The following is a 25,596-nucleotide window of genomic DNA, read 5'->3' on the forward strand; positions in this document are numbered from 1 at the left end:
TTAATTGCGTGTTCTTCATCAGTTGTTTCGATATTTGTTTACCATCTTCATAAGCTGAACATTTCACCTACTGACTTCGTATTCTACTCCAGTCTCACGATATCATAACATATTTTTCTCATCTAGTTTCAATGCCGTTTCGAATTGAAGAGAAAAACTAGTGAATATTATTGTCTTGACTCTCTAAACAACAAAACAAGTGAGAATACGAGGTGGTATCGGAAGATTCTCAGTGAATTTATACAGCAAAAACTACTAACACTGCATCTATTCCAACTAGTACGTGTGGAAGCAACTCTTGTGTTACAGAACAATTTGCATTCGTTCAAATGTTGCACAGTCTGTCGAGAAAAATAGATCTTGACAAGTTCATGTTCTATTAAAAATTAACAAAAAAACTGAATGTCACGAAATATCAGAATGTTTGAAAACTATTTTTAAGTTGTAGGAGCGTTACAGATGTGAAAATAAATTAATTAAGGGCGAGATAAGGTCAGGATGATCTTCGACTTGAAAAGTACACTGAAATATGCAAAACCTGTTCTTTCCCATAGGTTATAGGAGTATTTGAACGATTGCAAAACAACGTCCTAATAAAGATTCCTAAAGAATGGGTTAACTATTCTCTTCTTCATCAAAACAACACGCTATGTCACCATTCCTTTTTAATGGGAAAATTGTTAAGCGCTTTTTCTGCCTATACACACCTGCCTTACTCGCCAGAAAATAGCATTGATTAGAAATATGTTGGTACATTCCTTTTATTGAGGTCACAAGAGCGCCGATGAAAGCCTTCCTGGAATGCCTCAATCTAGTGATAACAGCTTTGTGATAAGTATATTGCTAGCTCAAAGGCATACTTGAGAGGAAATTGATTCGTGTTACCATCTTATTTTCGGTACCAACAACTCACATTGAAGTAGTTCGAACTTATCAATACTTTTGAAAGGAAATAGATATTTATAAAAAATTAGTACATGTTGCATTGCTTGGACGTAACAAAATTTGTGAAGATTATAGACAAAGAAACATTCTTTTTGCTTATAAACGATCACGGTTCAGTTTCTTGATCATCCTATCGACTGTAATATTTCTAGATTATAATAGCACATCCAAAATTTATCTACTGTGATATATCGAAAGAAAACTTTCGAGCGAGCTTGTGATCAGCATTAATCAATCACAGCACCTATTTTGCAAATAGATAGATTGTGCATCTGTCATGTTTTATGCCAAAAATTTTACGTGCATCCTGTAGAAATATTAATTTCATTATATACCTCATGTCCTTTTATTCATCGTATAAGAGCACGGATTTTAATTACAATTTCTGAGTAGTTACAGTAAATTACCATCCCGGATATTGAGCATCATCCGTGTTCTATGTTTAATTAATACTCATTTCATCATAGTATTTTCTCTTCATATTTCAAGTATCAAAACTAATCTATTTATCAGAGTATGGAAAATTTTTACAAATAAATGAACATGGCGAAAGCTAGCAATAAAATCACCATGGTGGAAATTTTGGCAAACCCTTCTCGTATATAGGTTGAATAAGTACCTGTGGTCACTTTAACTGAGAACTGAGTTTGCAGACATAAGAGAAGGAATGACAATTCGTTTCGACACACCAGATAGATTATTCTACCGAAGCAGTTTCACAGAGATTGTTGTATGCTACCTCGTTTGTTTGAAATAAATCTGACAATTTAGTCTTCTGGTTGCATGTGGTGTTTCTTGTTTTAAGATCATAGTTCACCCTCGTTTTAAATTTCTAGAAAAGAAATTAGAGTCATATCGAGATTTCTTGTTTTTCTGAACACTGGCAACTAGATAAAATGAACAACTGCTTTATTTCAGTCTAATTCGGCTGAAGCAAACTTGATCAGATTATGTGCATTTCCAGACGAGACGAGACGAGTGCTTGGAGAGCTGCTATGTTATCTGATAGAATAAATATCTTTGTATTGCAGCATTTGAGTTGTGAGTAATAAGCTTCGCATATACGAATAGCATATTTTATGGGCCCATTTCGAAAGCGAGCTTGGTTCTCGAGCCATATATTCTTGGCTATGCTTGTCTGTTATGAATATCATAACTGGTTTCGGATATAAATTTTTTTCTTGCAATATCCTCCTATGTATCAAAAAACGCATGTACATGGTGATTCGTCATGAAATAAGGGAAACATCCAATATGATTCTAGAGTATTTGGGAACAATTTACTATCATGTGTTGGCTGCTATGTAGAACAAATATTATCCATCTCTTTATGTGACCAAAGATAATAACCTGCAAGACATAATTTCTGAAAGTACCCGTATTAATAACAGTAAAGGTTTGACTTTCAATGTTAATCTCTGAACTCCACCTATAGGCTAAAAAAATTCTGTGTGTAGATGGAAGTTAAGGTTTGCATAGTTTAGAATGTGGCACAAGAACTTCGCATAATTTTTAAAATTGAATGCACTATTTGTTGAGGGAAACAAAAAGTTTAAAAAGACAGAGGTTGGAAATGGCGTGTTTTTTAAACTATGAATTGTAGTGAATTGTTTCATATTAATTTCAGTTTTCTTTTATTTTAGAAGTTTCATTTAAGAATCGAGTTTATAATTCCCACATGACTACTAAAGTATTTTATGTAAACATTTTTTCATACCTTTTAGTTGTCAACACATTGTGAAGCAGTTGTACAGATTGTAAAACGTGAACGGTAATGAAAAGAGAACCTATTCAATTCAAATTTATGACTAATTCTGCTCAGGCCTTATCAATTCTTTTATGAAAACTCTTCATTTGCAGCCATTATTTAATTGTATGAATTTATTTCCCTGTTTTTCTACAGGTAAAGACATAGAATAACGTCAATAAACCTAATTATTCCAAGAAATCATAATGAAAATTAGTAACATCGAGTCATTCCTCGACAAACATTCAGTCTTCGTAAACTATAAATGCAAGTAACCACGAACAAGATTGCATACCGCGGATCTTTAACGGTATTGTAATGTGCGATACCGTTCAATTTATATATCCTAACTATATAAAATTAAAATTATAATTATTAATCTAATAACTCAATATCAATTTATTCAATTAATTTCGTCGATTTTATTTGGAATCCTTTTAAATTAGAAAAAAGCCGATGATTAAAAACATGACGTAAGACTGTAATGTCTGAATTAGCAAATTTCCTCAAAATACTTTTAAAAGACTCCAAAGACATCAAATTCTAATCAAACAAAATTACGGCAGAGATTTTACACTTCCGCAACCTTTCTCCATATTGTATTTCAATTTTTCAGCGAACGTCCGTTCTGATTCCGTCTAAAAGTAATTCACTTCGAAAATAAATTTCACAGTACAATTAGTTTTTATTTTCCTTCATTTAATCTTTTGAATTTTGTTGATAGAACGTTAAAATATTTCAGAAACCTTTGGTAATTTAGTAAGTTGTGATATTGTTGCGAACCCAACGCTTAAGTACTTTAAGAAGTAAAATGTTTCGTACTTTGGGCGATAATACAGCACTGATCATATTATTTGGTGGAAAAGACCAAATTTTCATTCCGCACAACGCAGTTTTAATAAAAAGTTTCGCAATAATTCTATTTCGAGAACTTATGTGAGAAAGCTTCTTTGTAAATTTCATTAATGCAAAACAATAAGCTATTATCTTGATATTTTCTAAAGAATATCAAATGATGGAATCTAAACAAATTCATTCAATAAAAAATATGAGTTAAATAACTTTTTAAAATCAATTTGCATTTTCTCTTGAATGATTTAATTTCTTAGATTTCTTACGTTCTTCGGGTGAAAATTCTACAAAATTAATGCGGCGTCAAAATAATCAAAAGTTGATTTCTATACGTTCCTAGCTAGGAAGAAGTGATCGTAACGCCTTGATACGGATACAGAATTTAAATGAAGCATCAAGTAGGAAAAAGTGCGTGACTGAAACTGTATTCGAACATTGAAACGCGATATTGATCTGGTTCAAACTTTGACTGATTACCACTTATAATCATCATTCAACGTTTTAAATTTAAATTGATCGTAGCATCCCGACAGACAGTATGAAAAAGTGATGTGAGGCTGCCGTCGTTCTACAAAGTAATTTTAAAAATAGATGTCTTGAAATTAATTTAAAATATGTTAGATATAATTCGGTTTTCAGTGTGATTAATTAATTCAAATGAGTTATGTACTATATAAAGTTTGATACACATAAATATTGTTTTGGAAAAAAAGTAATTTCCATTTTTGTCATTGTTTACTGATGAATAATTTATTTGACATTCTAATCGATGAGTTTTTGCCATTTCAATGGTAAAACTTTGGAGGTTTCTGGACGAAAAAATAAATGTTTGACAAGTAGTCCAAAAATATACGATGCAATGAACACCTGTACTATTGATTTAATCTAACCTTTTTTATCAAAATAGTTATGGATAGTAGTCTATTCAATCGTTTGCACGAGTTCAAATAGCTCATAATAAAAACCACCCTTCCAATCGCAAGTTTCATCTTCCATTGGGTCATTATAAGCTCCGCTCCGTTAGTGAATATTTTTCGGATTTCAACTACAATGTTTTTTGCCCATTATTGATACGTGATCCATTTCTCGCCGAAGTAGTCATTTGTCTAAAAAAGGCTCGATTTCATTTGTTTTTAACAAGCATTTATAAATGGAATCTTAACCAGTCGTCTGTACATATAAAAGGTTTAGAATTGTATTTCAAACGACGTTCAGTCATATAGCGCTGTCTAGAGAGGAACTATGCCAGACCACCAGGGAACAGCTATGCGCAACTTCCATCGGGAGTTTTGTTTCAACGTATCTCTTAATTTTGGAATAAAATTGATATGATAATAACCTGTAAATTGTAACTTTTTCTTACTGATAATGTGATAAAATTACGCTTTGGACATCGGAAAATTCTCAATACATGACCTTTTCTATTGAAGGTTGCATTTTCACACTTTTCATATTTCCTTTGGCAGTAAATAGTATATTAATAACAACATTGCACAATTAATTTTCTAGTAGTCACACGTCGATCTAACAGCACGGAAGCATGGATTTATTTGATATTCGTTATGCGCTAACTGTTGTGGATGCACCATACCTACCACATTTAAAATCTCGAAACACCATAACATATGATACTACAGATTTCTGTGATAGATCTCTTTTAATCGGAAGCAATCATCATGTTTGACACGATTCATTTTAATTCTGTGATTCTCTCGAATTACGACTTTTACCATAAGCACGCTACAATAGGCTCAGACTTTAGTTCGGGATGTATGTCATCATAATTGATTGGTACTATTAAGAATCTTTTGCGATTAAAACACAGTAAAATAATTCCAGCAATAGCAATAAACCTACAAAAATGGACTACTTCTTCCAAAAAATTTTTTTTACTCCTTCCATAATTGAAACATGGGGAGAAAACTTACAAAAGTAAATTCGCAACAGTGTATTTGAACAGACTCTGTTAATGTGAATTTTCTTTATTTTAAATATTTTAATATTGAATTAAAGATGGAAACAGATAGGTTAAGGCAATAATATTGAAATTACAATTTACAAATCATACATGTTTCCACCAGTTTATAGTAGTACCTTACTCGTCAAATTACAAAAACGTTATATCATTGATTAGCCGATCAAGCACTTTGGCATGAGCTTTTTGATGTCACTAGAAAAATTTTGAAACTTGCACAAGTGTCTGATCTGTGTCCATTCACCTAGCACTCAGACGACGTAGTCTCCAATTTTTTCCTCCTCCATACGTTAGATGAACTCCGGGTCGGCCGTGAAGCCCATAATGTAGAAATGGCGCCTTCACATCTTTAGTTTTAGAAGCCAATTCGAATTGAGATGTTAAACATTCTCTCTTAACAAAAAGCTGAAACGGAAAGTTTTTAGGACCGGAAGTAGCAGAGACCAAAAATTATTATATCAGTTTGTGTGTGTGAATGTCATAAGGACAGACAGACATACAGAATTTCTGCACAAGCACCTACCTTTTGAATAAGTGAAAAATATATGCAATGGATGTCGAAAATTATTTAGTGAAACGTACCTGTGCTGATTGGCAACGTAATGATAATACATTCGTTTATGGATGGAAGCGGTTTTTATGTAAATCAATTTACATATTTTATATTTCTGGTATAATAAAGAATATTTCCATACTTTTGGTTTACGTTACATACATATAATGTGTAATAACTTAGTAAGTAAAAAATTATTCAACAATACTTTGGATATTTAAAACTTTTGTTGAATAATTTTTCATTGCTTTTAGATGAATGCCCACTAAATATCGAGAAAAAGTTGTGGAAATTGTTTGATAAAGTTCTTTCTCAGTTTCTCCTTTATATATGGAATTATCTTAATAAATTGTTCTAAAAAATTGATTGTATGAGGAGCTACATTTCCATGATCAACTCATTCTCCAGAATTCATCTAGTTATTTGGTTTATTGAACTTCTGTTTATAAAAGGAATGAAATAACAGACAGAATGTTTCAGCGTGATATTATAAAACAGATTCCAGAAACGCTATTGAAAGTACAGTAGTTGAAGGTTTATGTTTTAGTACTTACTGTCAAATGAGCTGTACCTGATTTTGACATCATTTCAATACTGTCTTGAAAAGTTTCAAATGAATGGTGTCAATTAATTATGATTTATTCCTAAACGTCCGTTCTCACTGAATATATAACGAGAGCGATCCTTCCAGAAACGATTTACAAATTGAAAATTCTCTTTCATTCTATCGATTCAAATGAACTACCAACCATACTCACTCTTGGAATTACATATTATTTATACTGGGTACAAACTGCATCCGGATGTGTAATGCAGCTTTATTACATCTTTCTTTTCACTTTGCTTCGTGGTTTGATTGTTTGTGTAGGAATCCGCAATCTAGCGTTTGATGTGAATGTTGTCACTTTAACACCTGAAATCCTTCTCAAACTCATAACGCTTACATAAAATAGACGTATTTTTCTGTTACCGATATTATATTTTAATTAAAAACGCACACTTCAGTTACAATAATTGATTAAAATATTTCTATTTGAAAATATGTTTGCATAAATGTTTTATGGCTTCATATCAAGGTTTTCATTTACGACATTGTATGTCATATGCTTAAAATTATTTTACTTAAATACCTTTCTTTACCAATCAATTCAATTAATTTTTTAGCTTCATATATTTCACAATAAGCAATGATATATATACATATATATGTAAACATATAATGAAGAATTATGATGTCTGTCTGAAATTCTGCCGTCATTACGTCAGGTCTTTTAAATTCAGAAAAAGTCTTATAAACAACCTTCAAAACATTTTAAATTTTGTTCGTATAAGCACGGAGCAAAGATTCTTTGGATAAATGCTTTGGCGTCAAAAACAACGCAGAATATTCATATATAATGCGCAGCTGTATGTAATTGCATATGAATAGCGAATTTAAATTGATTCATTCGAAAAGAATATTTTTGTTATCTGGTGTCATTTTAGTATATGCCCTTCACATAATAACTCTTATGAATAAATCAATATAATTTTTGGTAGCTTCAATTAAGATTGTATCATGTCAAATTATATGAACTTTTGAGGCTAGTACAGATCAGGATACAAAAGGTTGCGAGCCTGTTGGTGGCAGAATTTTTATTAGATACTACAACTTGTCCTTGGATTCATGTTGAGAGCAATGCTGGCCGTCCACTCAAAAAATAGTGTATAACTGGAAATAGAGAAGACTATTGCTGATGGTACTGAGAGAGGGAAAAAGAGGTGGAGATAGAGAGATTTGTTGAAACAGGAAACAAAAATTGGTGATAATTCGATGTCTGAGTCACTCTTAAACGATGGTAATTTGCTCTGCAATTTTACCAGATTAACGGAATACATTATACAAATGATGTGCAAGGATATCTTGCCATACCGCCAAATTTTGTCGTGTATCCCGTCAGCTTGATCGAGTTGTTGAGATTAATGTTGTCAACAAATTATCATTAGAAATTCTGATGTATACCATTATTAGTAATGGTATTTTTCCGTATTTCTTCTATTCACATCTTACAGTGTGAAACCAGTTGTGGAAGTGGAACCCTCGTACAACCTACTATAGATTGAAGGTACTTTCGATGTACTTTGGCTAAACACGTTCCAGGACTTAATGCAAAAAATTCGAAAGTGAGTAATTTCTGAGTGATAGGTCTTTAAAATTGCAAAATCCGAACATATATTTAAGTATATTTTCTAAATTACACATTAGAACATTATGAATTTCCAATGGATGATTACGTCTGTCCATGTTGTGTGTTTGAAGGAATAAATAATTCTACACTACTAACTGAAAGCCAGGGACGGCTCATCCCCAATCCGTAAATATTACAGGGACCACCTGTACAATCTAAAGATGGCAAAAATGAATTTTCAATTGACATTCTAAAGAAAATTATCATAAATTTATTGAAAACTGCATACTGTCGAACATCGTGTTACTTACATAAGGAAAAAAATTGAAATTTATTTGGTTCACCTACAACTTATCAGATAAAAACAAAAAAAAAGCAGAATCTTGGAATGCACTTCCAAGTTCAAAGAAATATCTTCAATATATTTTGCCAAGTGTATAGAAGTGCGAGGTACCTACTTGGAACATTTATTATAGTTTTTTTTGTTTTTATTTGATAAATTGTAAACGAACCAACTAAATTTTTCTACATTTCAATTTTTTCCTTATGTGAGCAAAACGATGTTCGACAGTATGCAGTTCAATTAGAAATAATTGATTGTGTTCTAATATCTCCTGTATTTTCAATAAATAATTGAATTCAATGATAATTTTCTTCATGTCTCTTCATGGTGAACGGTTGTAATGTACACGTTATTAAAATCTACAGGTCTCCTAAACCATAAATTTTATCAAGTTAAACAAGAGTACTTTTTTGTCGAAAAATCGATTGAAATATTTATTTTTGCTATCTTTAGGGTGTACAAGTTGTCCCTGTAAAATTTACGGGTTGTTAACCATTGAGCATGACCCGCCCTTGGCCTTCGGATAATAGTTTAGAATTATTTATTCCGTCAACCACACTACGTGGACATACGTAATCATCAATTAAAAGTTCATAATGCTCATTTAGGAAAAAAATATTTGAATATCAGTTCTAGATTCGCAGCTTTAAAGGCCTGTAACTAAGAAACGAGGTATTGTATGAGAAATTTTTTTAATGTCACAGAATCATTTTGTTTGTACTATGACCAAAATTATTGTATTTATATACAAGACTCATGGAAATTATAGTATGAATAGTATATCACAAAAATCTGATAAATGTTAATTCATAAATATGTAGAGGCTTATTATATTTCTTTGGTAATTTTTACATCGAAATCCTGGACTTTCAAACTTCCAAAATTTATTTCGCAAAAGGAACAAGCATTTTTCAAAGATACCTCTTCACGTGTAAATAGAATTCATTTTTCAAACTTTCTTGTTACTTCATACAAAACAAATATGGTTATATGTATATACATTATAAAAATCCAGCAATCCGCATAAAAATGGTTCGTAATAATACCTTGCATATATTACCGCGACTATATACAAACGGAATAGATGCATATACATTTTTACTGTGTACTAATTAATCTCAACTCAACAATGGTAGACCGAATTATGGAAGCTACGTAATCAGTTAGTTCGGTGAAAACGTTGCCAGTTTAATCATAAACCGTGTAAATTTATGATATCCTGTATTTCGGGTTTGTCGCCTGCGTATCTACCAATTAGTAGTAGTCGAGTTTAAAATTAACTAGTAGAAACGAAAATATCGCTCACAATGTCATTGAAGCGTTTGAGAAATCTCATTACATATAAACAAATACATCCATTCCATTTCCTCATAGCGATGAAATAAATAAATAAAACATGTTTGTGAAAACAGTAAACCTACGATATAAATTTGGTTTATTTTTTTTCAATACTGGTTTGATATGAAACAATTATATTATGTTCATTCTGCTTACCTATTATTTTGCTGGGCTTATTTCCTTCTCCCAATTCCTCAAATAATGATTTATTTGTCGAATTACTTTTGATTCTGGCGGCCTCAAAACAAAATAGGGCTTAGTGCTGAGCCTTGGGCCACTCCACATTCTATTGGCTTGCAAGAAGACATCGTTGTATCAACCCTTACAAGCTGATTTCTGTTGCGAGATACGTTCTGATTTACTCGGCAGAAAAAGTTTGAGCTTTCGACGCTCTGCGTAAAAACGTGATTGTGAAGTAAAATGAGAAAGTATCAATTAATAAATTTGATGATTTTGAAATTACAATTGATGCTACCAAAAATTCTTTTATACGTGTTCATTATTTCCAAATTTCCAGCTTACAACCAAAATTAGCACTAGTATCAAAATTGTCTGTATTTCATACAAAATTTCCTCTTCCTGTTAACCTCTTTCAGTGTTAAATTTTCAAATGTTGAAATATGTACTCATTTCTAAAAGCACAATGACGCCATCCTAATTTGCAAATTAATGGACTTTCCTGTTCACTGTTAATTACTTTGAGGGTTGAATTTCATAGCACGCTGAAATACTTATTATTTTTTAATTTTCAGCATAAACATAAAATAGGAAGATCCTTACTCCAAAACTGAAGGACTTTCATGACATTTCCATCCCCTATTTAATCTTCTTATGGACAGGAAATCCAAATACTCTTAACTTGGATTAGTGGATAGTAGTAAATAGAAGTGATGTGAAACCAGTGAAATCCTATTAGTTGATATCCATCTGCAGGTGTTGTCAAAATAAACAACACCCTTTAGAAAATGATGATTCCAAAAGAAATAGAAGTATTTACGAGGATTTTAAATGAAGTAAAATACGCCCTGTATAAGTATAACGATAATAATATGGAAAATACTTATTTTTATTTCCAGCAAACCTATCAAAATACTTTATTATTTGATAGGAAGCAAATATTTGCGGACATCTTAGTCACAACGAAGTACACACAACTAAAAAAGTAGTCGAGGCTAACTAAACATGTACACCTTAACTGAACGCTGAGAAAATTTAATTTTCCCATCTTCTGAAATACCCGAATAAGAAATTTTCTACCTTATAATCCATCTTCAATAGATATATGTAAATTTTTTTAAACCTAGAAATTACACTTGACCAATGAACAAGAGGAATGAACTACTTCGTTACAAGAGGTTCGATTCACAAAAAATTATTCACCCTCACTTTAAATACGAGGCATACCATATCCATAGAAAAGTCTTTCCCAAAGTAGGCGATAACGCCACCTTGTGGGCGCTGCAATCCTAAAGAGGAGCGTTAAATGATTCAGGGAAAAATGTAGTTATTATTTTTTTTAAAGTAATCAAAATTCGAATTGCACAACGAAAACAACATATTTTTTTTAGTTAGGTACTTAGTTATTTCATATATCTGTGGTGTTTGATTGAATAAATAAAAACTAAAAATATGTAAAACCAGTAAAATTTCTGCGGATTCGTTCGTGCATAATAGAGATAATAATTTGATTATCCATTAGAAATGAAATGTTGTTCTAGATAAAAGTAGTAGGTCCTTCTATTCCCATTTCAAAAACCATCATCAATCCGTCGGTCCCCTTCGAAATAGAGACAAATAAACAAGTAAGAAGGCATTCTCATTTTAATACGTATTAGTAACAACTGTTTGTTAGATAACGCGATTTGTGCAACACTGTATCAATGACTCATAGATACTTACTTGTCCAGTACTATTGAGCGTCGAATGAGATAAAAAGTTTATGCATGTTAATCTTATTCTTGTTGGTGAACGTATTTTTTATTTTCATTTCTGATTTCGTGCGGAATAATAGCAATTCTTGAGCCCATTACTTAGGTATTTTTGAAAACAACTATGTCAGAAGTAAAACTAAAGAGACGGCAATCAATACATTCGGAATATAATAAATACGGATTCATTAAAAATCCTTTGAGACTCTCGTTGCATTTGTGTAAAAACATTTTCGAATGAAGCGTTCAAGACTGCGAGATAATTTTAATAAAATGCCTCCAAATAAGAAAGGCAAGAGTGTAGCATATTTTCAAGACCCATACATAAAGCATAATGCTCAGCCATGTGTATCAAAATTTTTTTGGTGGCTACAAAGCAAGCTGACGGCGGATCTAGAGCTTCGAACAATATATTTTTGTTAATTGCTAAAAAAGGCAAACCACACAACATCGGAGAAGAGTTAATTTTGCCAACAATAAAGGAAGTAATAACTACTGTTCTTCATAAACTGGTCGCAGCTATCCGAAAAAAAGTGATGATTCTGTGCCAAGATAAATTTATGGATTGACTGAAAACATTGAAGAGTCATTGTGCAATCACCTGAGGACTTATCACTTCTAGTCACTTCTCAATTCATCTCGATGAAGCACTGTTGCTGTCTCACGAGAGGATTATAAAACATAAGAAAATCTGTGAAGGACAATTGTTTGCTAAAAATTTATAGACCGATATAAAAGGCGAAACCATATGCAATAGATTGCAAAAGTTTTGTGATGAGAAATAAATTCTTCCAAAGAATTTTATATCAGCTGCTACGGATGGTGCCCCCGCAATGAAAGGGCGTTATAAAGGCTTCATAGTGTACTTAAGAAAGAAAATTCCAGACGTCCTTGCATTACATTGCGTTATTCATTGACGAAATTTGGTTGTTAGAAATTCAAGAGAACAATTTTTTTAAATCACTACAATATGTCATTGAGTCAATAAAATCCGTAATAGCTCTTTGAATAATAGATTATTCCATCAGCTTTATGTTAGTAATCACAAAGATTTCAACTGTTTGCTGTTTCATACAGAAGTTCGTTGGCTATCAAGAGTTATTATTGTCTGACTTGAGTTTACAACATGACTCTATGATACCAAAGATACAGAATTGCGTGATAAACTCATTCCATCAAAGAATGATATAGCTTATAAGATAGAACTAAACTGTTTATCAATGAAATAAATCTCCAACTGTAAGGCAATTAGCTGAATTTGATGAAAACAAAAAAGTTGTTACTGCTTTCGCAGCCAAACTGCTGCTACACAAAAAGAATATCTGCAGACGTGAGTTTCACAATTTACCGACTTATAACTATGCTACAGTAACGACGATTTGTTTGCTCATTGCCGACATTTAGTAAGCCTCCACATTGACTTTATTATTGCATACTTATAATCTGTATTTAAACTTTTTAATAAACGAAATTAGATTTTTGACTTATACATTGGAAGAAGAAAATGTTCCAAAAATTCATTTTTATATGGTATTTTTTGTGTTAGCCCTTCAAATAACATTTCTCCATTCTCATAGGAAGTTTTTATTTTAAAGAAAAAGGGTTTTTCTTTCTTTCATATTGGAAGATAAAACTTTTAATCTATTTATATCTATGTTAAAGTTGTTATCGATGTGCGTCTGAAGATTCTTTATATTATAAAGATCAGTGTGGATTTATGGCACTAAAAAATAAATTGTGTAAGATCTCTTGACGAAGTGAAGTTATGGCACAGTTGATAGTGGATACAGACTCTAGTAACTTTATGTAATAGTGACACTTGGCGAATCACGCGGAATCTGTTAGTACCAATGATATAGCACTATCAAATCCTGTAAACATCATCTTAAAGTGTATATCGAACGGAAAATGTCAGTTTCAAATTTAGTGTGATATATGAAAAAATAATCAATATAATATTGATACAACGATATTAGCCGGACCATATTCCAGATGTAACAGTAACTGATATTGTTTTTACCCATTATTAGAAAATTTAATCTAATGAAAGATACAAACTTCTGCTGTGAATTTAGCCGTTTTCAGTCATTCAAAAAAGGGGGGCCAAATATAGAAAAATGGATCCTGGTTATGTGACAATTTGTGTACTTTAATCATGATGATATGTTACTGAAATTACTAAATTTCAATGGAATATACTTTCAACATCTTTTGACCTTTAATTTAGTTCATATCTAGTACTTATAAGAAATATATTTTCTTTAAGTCTTTATTAAAATATGATTGATTGACAGTGACATATTGACATATTTTGATAAAGACTTAAGGAAAAGTAGAAACGTCAAAATTTATCTTTCTTTTAAAAACTATAAAAAAAAATTAATTTTAAAACAGAAGAGACCTAAAATCAAGAACATTTAGATGCTTTAATATATCAAAAGGTCTAAGAAATAAGAAATTAAAGATATATAAGCGGTTTCTTATTAGGAACGTGGCAATGAAACACCAAAGTGCTTTCGAATACTTATTTATTCATCATCTGGGACTGAAATTACGGTCAACTACAATATAAGAAATACTGGTCAGTTGCTTTGGCTATAACGACATTTCTTGCTTGTTCATTTCGTATGAAAGAGGATATTTAAAACAATTATCTGTTTTTAGAGATCTATTACATAAAACCAAACATTTTTGAAAAGAAAATCCAAATTATGGATAAACAACAGTATTTAGATTCATCCAAAGAACTTATCTCCAATAATACATCATACAAAGAACTTAATAATGATGAAACTCGAAAAACAACTAATAACTGTAACAAATTAATAAAAAAAGTTTTTAACAAAAAACAGATTAACAAAAAAACCTAGAAAAAATTGAAAAACTATAACGGCATTTCTGCTAAATTCTACTGTTTACCAAAAATTCATAAATTAGTGTCGGTCTATCAGCTAGACCTATTATAGCATTAATTAACACTCCCCTCGAAACCCTTACAAATTGGTTAACTGAAATTTTGACGAAATCTTATGATTACCACTATGATTATTATTTAAAAGACTGCTGTAAAATCAAAGACAATAATGTGATATTACTACCGAATTATGTATTGTTAGGATTGGTTGTAATATGTGTATTTAGTAAAAATTAATAAAAATTCCAGAATCAATATTTCAATTAATCATTATTTCTATCAACGTCAATTTGAATATCGACTTTTCAATTCTATGAGTTTAAAAATTTATATAAGCAATAATACTGTCAAAAATCAGCGAAAATTTTAATTAATTATTGTTAGTAAATTTTTATTATTGTTATACAATTATACATATTTCTTATATTGTATTTGACCATTATTTTGATACCAGCAATGTGTGTGATTACTGTCAAATTGTGCTCAGACAACTTAACGTAACGATGTAAATATTTACTAACCTATATTTTCTATATTTCTCTAATATTTAAAGAAAGGGAAAGTATCTGTTAATCATGTTGAACTTGCACTTATTTTAGGTTTGCTCTTTCTATTGATGCCCAGTTGTATGTTTTGTTGAAACCGCCGTTCTTTTCTTACTCTGCTGTTGCGCTCAAAAGTATGAGCAGAGCACATCGTTTCAAAATTACTTAAGGTATCATGTAATCCTCCATATAAGTAAGCTACAAAATTTTGAGATTCAGAAATAACTGAGGTACTTGGAAAAGCTGCGAGAAGAGGTAGAGGAAGACGAACTACCAAATTATTCAGAAAGCGAAGATGAAATAGATCATAAGTTATAGTTATCACAATAGTAGCGATCAAGAAACGGATAGCGAAGAATTTCTCAAAGAAAACGATACATTTACAGAAACGTTCCCAGAATCACAACGGCTCTTAAGTGGCACCGTTAGGTTAGGAAACGGAAGAAAGTAGAAGTATCGAAGGAGGACTACAAAATAAACACTTTATCCTCGGAGAAGATCGAACTAGATAAAACAAGGAATGTTTTCCTGAAAACATTAAAACTAGAAGAGATAATATTATTACTCAGTTACCAGGTATACTTAAGAATAATAGTTGGACAGATTACCAAATCCACACTTGAATAATGCATTGATATATTGTTCTATAAAGTCCCTTGGATTCAACAATATAGAAATAATGAAGATAATTGGATGAGTTAACGGTTATGAGAGTATTTTTTGAAAGATTTTACTGTTGATAAAAAACTAGGGACACTTTTGTTATAATAATATTTTTGTCGATGCAATCATATATTATATTTTCATTATGCACTCTCACCTAACCTAACCAGCTGATGTTGCTCTAAGATTAATTTCTCCAATATCCACTGCAGACCGAAGCAATACATTTGATAATGGGATTATTAGTTCTAAATTCATCCAAGTATTACTGAAAAAACGTGACATGTGTAGGAACAGTCCAAACTCTTGCAACTAAATTTTGATTTCAAAATGATGTTACTTCATTCTCATATATCCAAAAAATAAGTGTTACTTATACAGGGCCGGATTAAGATTTATAAGGCCCGGGGCTAAAATAATGACGGGGCCCCCTTAAGGAATTCGAAAACCCGAAAAAATTCACAAAATAATATCAATACGTTAGATTTGTGGTATTAACACATCAAAAAATACAGAATGATTTCCAAATGATGGGGCCCTCTTGGACCTGGGGCCCGGGGCTATAGCCCCCCCAAGCCCCTAGCTTAATCCGGCCCTGTACTTATATTTATATTCCTTCGCACACCAGATATTGACAGATATAAAAGATAATTACTTAATGAAACGAACGGTGGTGTGATGTAATACTAAGAGATCACCTCTCACTGTATTTTATCTTCCACTAAGGTGTAGTGGAATCAATGCTCAAGTAATATTTACATGGAATACTAATAATAAGGTAAAAGGAAAGAATTTTCAAGAAAATTACCATACAATTTAATCACAGATCATGCCTTAATCCTTGAAGCCAAAATGGAATTGAACAGAAATTTAGACATGGAATCTGCCAGGAAAAGACAAAGATTGTCTAGATGTTTCTTACACCTTAATTCAGACAAGAAGGCTTTTTATAACGGTCAAAAATTGTATGTATGTATGTCACACGCATCTATTATTTGCGCAAAGTGCGTTAATGAAATTACTGGATAGTTTGATATGTTTTTCAATGTAGTAAGACTTGAAGCTAGAAATCTTTAATTTTTGAGATCAAAATTTAGAATATATGTTTGTTTAATAATTATTTTCAAACATATTACCTTAATACACAATTATACATTGCTTTTTTCAAATTTCAAGATGTGATAAAAAGCAACCTTCAATATTAAAATATTTATTTTTAATAAGTTATTGTTAAAAAATCAAAAATTAGATTTTGTTTCTAAAATATCAAACTCCGCCACACAAGTATAAAATTTCTTTCCGCACAGTCGGAGGGTTGATATGATGAATAAATGGACGGAGCCAACGTATTCATAAATGACAGCTCAAGTAAGGAGAAAATAGAAAGAAAATGAGATAAGAGGAAAATATGTTACTATGTAACCATCACCAGTTAGACTCGGAATGAATTAATCATATTTCATTTATTGTAAGTTGATTCTATACAATAAATTTCGCTTCGAGAAATTTTTGTTTGAAGCTGTAAACTTTACAAATATAGTGATGATATCCAAACACACTCAGGAACTCAATAATTATGATGTGTTTATCTTATTCGTATATCATTAGATCGGCTGTTTATATCAACAGAAAAATCAATACATCACTCGACAGGAGATTCTTAACTCGGAAAAAATATGTTTCCAGCTTCAGAATGTAGAGATTTGTTCCAATTTTTCATGAGACGAGTAAAATTGGATCTGCTTGGAACTCAAAAGCTTTGGATGAGAATACTTTGATGTAACAGTCGAAAAATACTGAAAAACTTGCTATCAATGAACTTCATTCACCCATATATAAATATATTTCTTGTAAAAGTTTCAGAAGAATATGATGGAGTTGTGTTCATACAAGCAATATATGAATGAATAAATTCATTACTAAAATCGCGCTCAACGAAAATTTAATAAAAAAATATTCTTAAAACTACTACAGTAAACAAAATAAGAGAAGGTAACTTTATTAATTAGATATTTAAAAACGATGTAGAGTTTTAGTTGAATTCAAATAATTTCTTGCAATTATACTTCAAAAGAATCCACTGTCTCTCATTTTACTTATTGAAGTATTTTCAGAATATTTTTTCAACAAATTATTCGTTTAACATCTCTCTTAGTATATATATTACAGGAAAAGTGGATTCTCCAGAGTTAACTCTTCCTAGGTAAAGTCGACTCTTACTGGACTTTTTAGTAAAAGTTGATTAAAAGGGAAAAGTGATAAATTTTGAACAACATTTACTAGACAGGGTTGACTAGACCTAAGGAAAGTATACTCTTACTGCCTTGAGTTAGTAAAAGTTGACTTTTTGCAAGGGGAAAACCGATTTGGCCTAGGTAAAGTCGACTCTTACTGATATTTTCAGGAAAAGTTGATTAAATGGAAACAGTGATTAATCAACACGAAAGACAGAGTTGACTATATCTAATGAAATTAGAGGGAGAGCCTGTAACTCCTAGAGAGCGCGTCCCCGGGTGGCGGATAGGGGAATGCTTCCCAGATATGGGTGGTAGGGCGGAAATCAAATACGCCCCGTGGACCAACAGGAAAAATCTGCAGCGTCTGACCCAGAGTGGGCGGCTGCAAACAGCGACGGTTCCCCAGGTTAGGGGCGGCTGAACCTACACTCACCAAGACGTCTGGCCAACGTGGTGTTTTATGGCTAAACCCCTCTCATATGAAGACATACCAAAAACAATGGCCCCCAGTGCCCAGCGGCTCGAACGACCCTGGCCAAGGTAGCGGTCAGACCAGTCGTAGAGCAGGGGGTGCTAAAAATCCCTGGGTAAAACAAGGCTGCCAACTTCACATTGCAACTTATAACGCTAGGTCAATTGGAAATGAGGAAAGGTTAACGGAACTACAGTACGAACTGGACAGAATAAACTGGGATATTCTGGGAATATCAGAAACAAGGAGAAGAGGTGAAGAATCCATTAGACTAAGATCAGGACATATCCTATTCTACAAAGGAAGAGAAGATAATAGTTTGGGTGGTGTGGGTTTTCTTGTCAACAAACGAATCTCCCCAAATCTTCAAATACTTAAAGCCATATCAGATAGAGTAATATACATAACACTTAAGATTAACTCCAATATAACAATTAAAGTCGTTCAAATCTATGCCCCAACAAGTAGTCATGAGGACGAAGAGATCGAGGTGCTGTATGATGAAATCACACAGAGCCTAACAGAAAATAAGACAAGATACACGCTGATAATAGGAGACTTCAACGCAAGAATAGGAGAGCAGTGTAATAGCTCACAGTATGTTGGACAATTTGGACTGGGGAAACGAAATGAAAGAGGGACGATGCTTGCAAATTTCCTGGAAAAAGAACAACTATACATAATGAATACATTTTTCAAAAAAAGACCTCACAAAAAATGGACCTGGGCCAGCCCGGATGGAATTACAAAAAACGAAATAGACTACGTGCTAACACCAAATAAACATATCGTCCAAGAAGTTGACGTTCTTAATTCCTTTAATACGGGCAGCGACCACAGATTAGTCCGGTGCAGGATCGTATTAAACACAAAATTGGAAAGAGCAAAAAAATTCAACAGCACGCAATACCGTATAGATCCTGATACAATAAGAGACAACAAGTCAATATATAGCAAAAGATTGACAGAACGACTAACAAAGGAAACAACATCATCACACGAGAGCTTGGACGAAACAAACAATAGACTGGTAAAAGAACTGAAAGAAACAACTACAAGTTTAGTATCATCAAAAACTAAAAGAATAGAAAAGTTTACAACACAAACCAAACAGCTACTGGAAAGAAGGAGAGAGCTCATTAAAGACAACAAAAGGAATACAGTAGAGTATGCCGAACTAAACAAAACAGCAAGGAAAATGGCCAAGCAGGACATACGAAAGTATCAAGAAAATCGAATAGAGGAGTTGATACAGCAAAACAGAGGTCTGAACATCTTTAAAAAAGAAAACGCACATAAAAAAGAAATGATCAAATTGAGAGACGGACAAGGTAACATAACAGAAGATCGAAGAGAGATACTCAAGGTAACAGAGAAGTTCTACACAGGTCTGTACGAGTCCAAAATAGACAATGAGGATGTTAGAAAAGCAAACAGTGACCATAAAAACAGGATATGTAACGTTGGCTCCGAGGATCTACCTGAGATTGAAGAGGAAGAAATTGTAAAAGCTTTAAATCAACTAAAAAACGGAAAGGCGGCAGGTGACGATAACATCATACCGGAAATGTTGAAGGAAGGTGGAAGCCTACTGATAAGAGAGCTTAAATCATTATTTAATACATGCCTAACCGAGGGAAGAATACCACAGGATTGGAACACCGCGATAGTCATACTGATATATAAGAAAGGTGATCCAAGCTACCTAGAAAACTATAGACCAATCAGCCTGCTATCACAGATCTACAAGCTTTTTATGAGAATAATAGCAAACCGCCTTGAATTCAAACTCGACGCATACCAACCCTATGAGCAGGCGGGCTTCAGAAAAGGCATGAGCACAATAGAACATCTCCACACCGTAAGGACACTGAACGAAAAAGTAACGGAATATAACATCCCATTATGGATCGCCTTCATAGATTTTAGAAAGGCCTTCGACACAGTTGAATTTTGGGCAATTATCAGGTCAATGAAAAATGCAAGAATAGACCAACGATATATTGACATTATACAGACACTAAATGATAACTCAAAAATGAAAGTAAGGCTATATGAAGACACTGAGGAAATCATAATTAAAAGAGGCGTTAGACAAGGAGACATTGTGTCACCCAAATTGTTTACACTGGTGCTAGAAGACGTTTTTAAGAGCCTACATTGGGAAGACAGAGGAATTGATATATCGGGAGAAAAACTAAGTAACCTAAGATTTGCCGATGACATTGCCATTTTTGCCCCAAACAGTGAAGAATTAGAATACATGCTTATAGAACTACAACAAGAAGCAAGAAAAGTAGGCCTAGCAATGAACATTTCTAAAACCAAATTCATGACAAACCAACGGACAAACAAAGAGAGTATAAATGTGCGAGGACAACAGATAAAGAAAGTGAACTCTTATATCTACCTAGGTCAAGAATTAACATTGGGTAAAACCAATCAAGAACTTGAAATTAACCACAGAATACATCTAGGATGGGCGGCCTACGGGAAGATGCGACACGTCTTCAACTCCAACCTACCCCTCAAACTAAAAACCAAGGTTTACATGGAATGCATTCTCCCAGTAACAACCCACGGATGTGAAACATGGGTCCTAACAAAGAAAATCTTGAATAAATTAAAGGTACATCAAAGATCAATAGAACGGAAAATGATAGGAATAACGCTTAAAGACCATAAAACCAATGAGTGGATAAGAAATAGAACCAAAATCGAGGACATAGTGAGGCGAATAGGTAGTCTTAAATGGAACTGGGCCGGACATGTTGCTCGAAATAACACCAACTGGAGCGGAAAAATAACAAGATGGAGACCTTGGGGGGAGAAAAGAAGCACCGGCAGACCACAACAAAGATGGTATGATGATATCAAGAGAACAGCCGGACTTAACTGGTACCAAGTGGCACAGAACAGGGAAAACTGGAAAAATATGAGAGAGGCCTATATCCAAAGGATAGAAAACGGCTAGAAGAGAGAGAGAAGAGAGAGAGAGAGAATGAAATTATACTCTTACTACCTTGAATTAGTGAAAGTTGACTTTCCGTAAGGAAAAACAGTCCTAATAAATAAATAAAAAAAATAAAATGAAAAAAAAATAAATAAAAAACAAATTAAAAAAGCAAAAATTCCTATCCTATCCTAACCCTACCTCAAATTCGGAGAATCACGACACTCATTAGGTAGATAACTTTACAACTTCAAACTGTTTCGTTTACTGGGCTATTAATGAAGTTTTATAACAAACTGCAACTAATTATTGAAATGTAAACAATTACTGAAACCTTGGTCGTTGTTGCTAATAGCATCAAATAGACACGTGAACGGGAAGACAACGGTAAAGACAGTAAACAACTAGAGCTGGAATAAACAAAGATATGCGCGCGCAGAGAGTCAACTCTCCCTAACACTCTTCTTTTCCTGTAACATATATAACTTGATCTTGGACGAATAAAGAAAGATGAACCTAGCATCATAACACAGTTTGTTATTGTTTTCCCGCAGCCCAAACATACATGACATTATTCGAACATAGGCGTACCATAAGAGAGGTAAAAGTTTTTAAAAAATTAATTTATGGTAGCTTCAAAGGAAATTATTTATTTCAAAATATATGTATTACGATAGTAATACATAGAATAATATAATAATAATAATAGAATATCTTGGTGCTGTATCTGATGAACATAATGAAGGGCTTAACTAGGATATATATTACATAAATAAAGGCGCTACAATAGAAAACGGTTTCAAGGAATGATTTTTGTCGGTCAAATTCGACTTGAAACACCAATAGATGAAATAAAGAGCGAAAAAATGGAAAACGTTTTTTGCAATTTTGATGCTCGAATATTTATTATCCTATTTTAAGCTCTTCAATAAGAATTTTAGACATCAAATCGATCAGATAAGAAATTTCGGATTTTGTTATATCAAATATACGAAAATCTTTGATTTTTTTAGCGAGAAAAACTACAAATATATAGTAACTTTATAACGTTTCTTCTGAAACCATTTTAAAGAAAAATATAAGTACAACTGCGTATTGTATATAGAGTGGACCACAGAAAAATCTCTACCCAGATTTCTATTGATTCTTTCTCTAAAAGATATCTGTTACTTATCAGCCCCTTCCCTTCCCCTTGCCCAACTCCTTATTTTCCATTTTTACTAGTATGACATACCATTAGAAAGGTATGTAGATTCAGTTTCTAGAAATAAAGTCGCTAACTTTTTCTTAATATTTCTCAATTGATTGTGCAACACCTCTTAGACATACAAAGCAAAACCTACAATTTTCGCAAATATTTGAACAGATCAAAATAATTTTGGAACATCAAGAGTGTTTTCTATTCTATTCTAGATTTACATATCTAGGTTAAAACCAAACATATGATTTTTTAGATGAAAAAATTATTATTGTATACCAAATTTAGATTGCTTATATTTTTTTAAGCTTCCGATACACAGTTTTCTATGGCATAGTCAAGAGCTATGGTAACGTTTATATAAAAATCAATGCTCTGTAGCCTGCTGTACGTTGAAGAAAAAATGTTTGAATAAGAGTTTATCAATATGATGCAATATCTTCGTATTCTATTACATTTCATTTATTATATTTTGTAACGGAGTTGACGTAAACTCGATTCATTAATTTTCTTTCTTCTTCAATTTGGTTATTTTGTGATAATTATTATAAACCATCAAACTTATTACCTAGTTTCTGAGTGAGTGTTGATAAAATTTGGGAGAAACATTAGTGGCTTACGTTTGTATATTTTTTAAGAGTGGCAGTACTTGTTGCCTGCACTCCATAATTTTCTTCTATAAAGAAGCGAAAATCAAGATGAACATTGTGAAAGTATGTACCGGGTGTCCCAATAAGAATGGCTCTCGGCCATATCTTGGGAACCGTTTATAGTACAGCTTCGGGAAAAAAATTATAACAAATGTGACCTCGAGAAAAACCTGGAAATTATTTACAGAGCTGTAGGTCCACCACCAGAGGGCGTAATAAAATAACAAAAATTATAAAAGGAATAATTTACAAATTTTGCCTTATTCAGATGAATTAAAACTATGATTATCGTATTCTTCAATAAATTCAGCGTATACATATTTGATTTTACAAGTTTATCTCTTCAAATAACAGGGGGGGAAGCGAGAACTTTATTATGAAAAAATGCCTGAAGTCCAATTCTACTTAACCAATCTATGCAAACTTAGTCTTTTTGAAGAGAGCTCCTTTTTACCAATATAAGAGTTATAATTTCGAAACAACCTAATGAGTAACGTATACGCTATAGGGCGCTCCCCGAATTTGAAGTCTTTTTTTTTTGTATTCTCTGCTTTTGTGATCAAAATTTTACACGTTGACTACCAACTATGAGATAACTCATAGATTGTTTTCTTTTCTAGAACACCAGAACTATTTATTATGAAGTTACAATAAGTGTTCAAAATGACTTGCATACAATGGTATAATCTATTTTGAAATGCCTCTCTGACATTGCTTAATACGGCTGGATTTAATTGTCGACATTCATTTTCTATCCTCTCTCGTAAATCATCCAGAGATTCTGGTTGGGTAGCATAAACTTTTGTTTTTAAATACCCCCATAAAAAGAAGTCTAGGGGTGTTAAATCCGGTGACCTAGGTGGCCACTCCATCATCTGCCCCCTTCTACCTATCCAACGAGCGGGGAATGTTTCGTTTAAAAATTGTCGGACAGGCATAGCATAGTGTGGGGGAGCTCCGTCTTGTTGAAATACCAGTAAATCTTCGGAAAGGTTATCATCATTTTCTATTATTGTTGTAATACGTGGGTCAACCCCTTCCCTGAGTAACTCAAGATATGATTCACCATTTAAATTTCCGTTGATGAAGAAAGGTCCGACAATGTGGTCACCTAGGATACCACACCAAACGTTTAACTTTTGGGGATGTTGTGTATGGAATTCACGCATAATATGTGGATCACTTTCAGCCCAATATCTACAATTATGCCTACTTACTAAGCCATTTAATGACCATGAGCATTCATCAGAAAAGCAAATATTGTTTAACAATTGTGGATTGTTATTGATAATTTGCGTCATTGATTCGCAAAACTCTAGACAACGATCAAAATCATCTTCATTCAACTCGTGCACCAACTTAACTTTGTATAGGTGGTACTTGAATTTATGTAGAACTCGGAAAACTGTAGAAGATGAAACACCGATCGCTCTACTTATTGTTGACAACGATTGGGGTTGTTGAGCCTCTAAGCTGACTTGCCCTAAAATTGCCACTTGGATTGCTTCGTTATTTACGAGTCTCTCTCGCTTATGCACTTTATTGCAAACAGACCCTGTTGTGGTAAATTTCTCCATCAGTTGAATTACATACTTATGAGTTGCATGTCTTCCGTCATGTAATTCGTTAAATATTCTAGCAGCAGCTCTTGCACAATTATTATTTTGGTAGTATAAACCTACAATTTCAATTCTTTCTTGCAAAGAGTAAACCATTTCAGAGAAACAAAATAAATAATGTATCAAATTACACTATCAATAGTGACTACAAATTCTAGTTGACAATGTCAAACTTTAATAAAAAGTAGAGTTTTTTGTTGTTTGGATTTTTTAAGTAGAATAAATAGCACAGTTAAAAAGATTAAAGAGTTTGAGCTGTTGTACAACCCATTTTAGTACAGGCAAATAAGGTGAAAGTAAATAATAAGTAAAATTTGTGCTCTTAAAAGAAAAATTGTTTATCTCATAAACTAACCACTTTAACTTACAAGTATTATACATTTTTGAAATCAGCTCAAAGAGGAGTATCCAAATTTTACATAAAAAATATGAAAAGTAATTTAAAAAAATAAAGGGGATGCTGCTAGGGGTGAGGGGGTGGCTTTTCCAGAAAGTT

General features: G+C 32.6%; 1 protein-coding gene across 1 annotated transcript in view; it reads right to left on the reverse strand.

Moving 5' to 3' along the window:
• The window catches only part of LOC130901965 (protein couch potato), an 885,499-nt gene that overhangs the window by 814,802 nt on the left and 45,101 nt on the right, over positions 1 to 25,596 (reverse strand). The window lies entirely within an intron of this gene.

This window comes from Diorhabda carinulata, chromosome X (genome assembly GCF_026250575.1).
Source record: "Diorhabda carinulata isolate Delta chromosome X, icDioCari1.1, whole genome shotgun sequence".
Lineage (NCBI taxonomy): Eukaryota > Metazoa > Arthropoda > Insecta > Coleoptera > Chrysomelidae > Diorhabda > Diorhabda carinulata.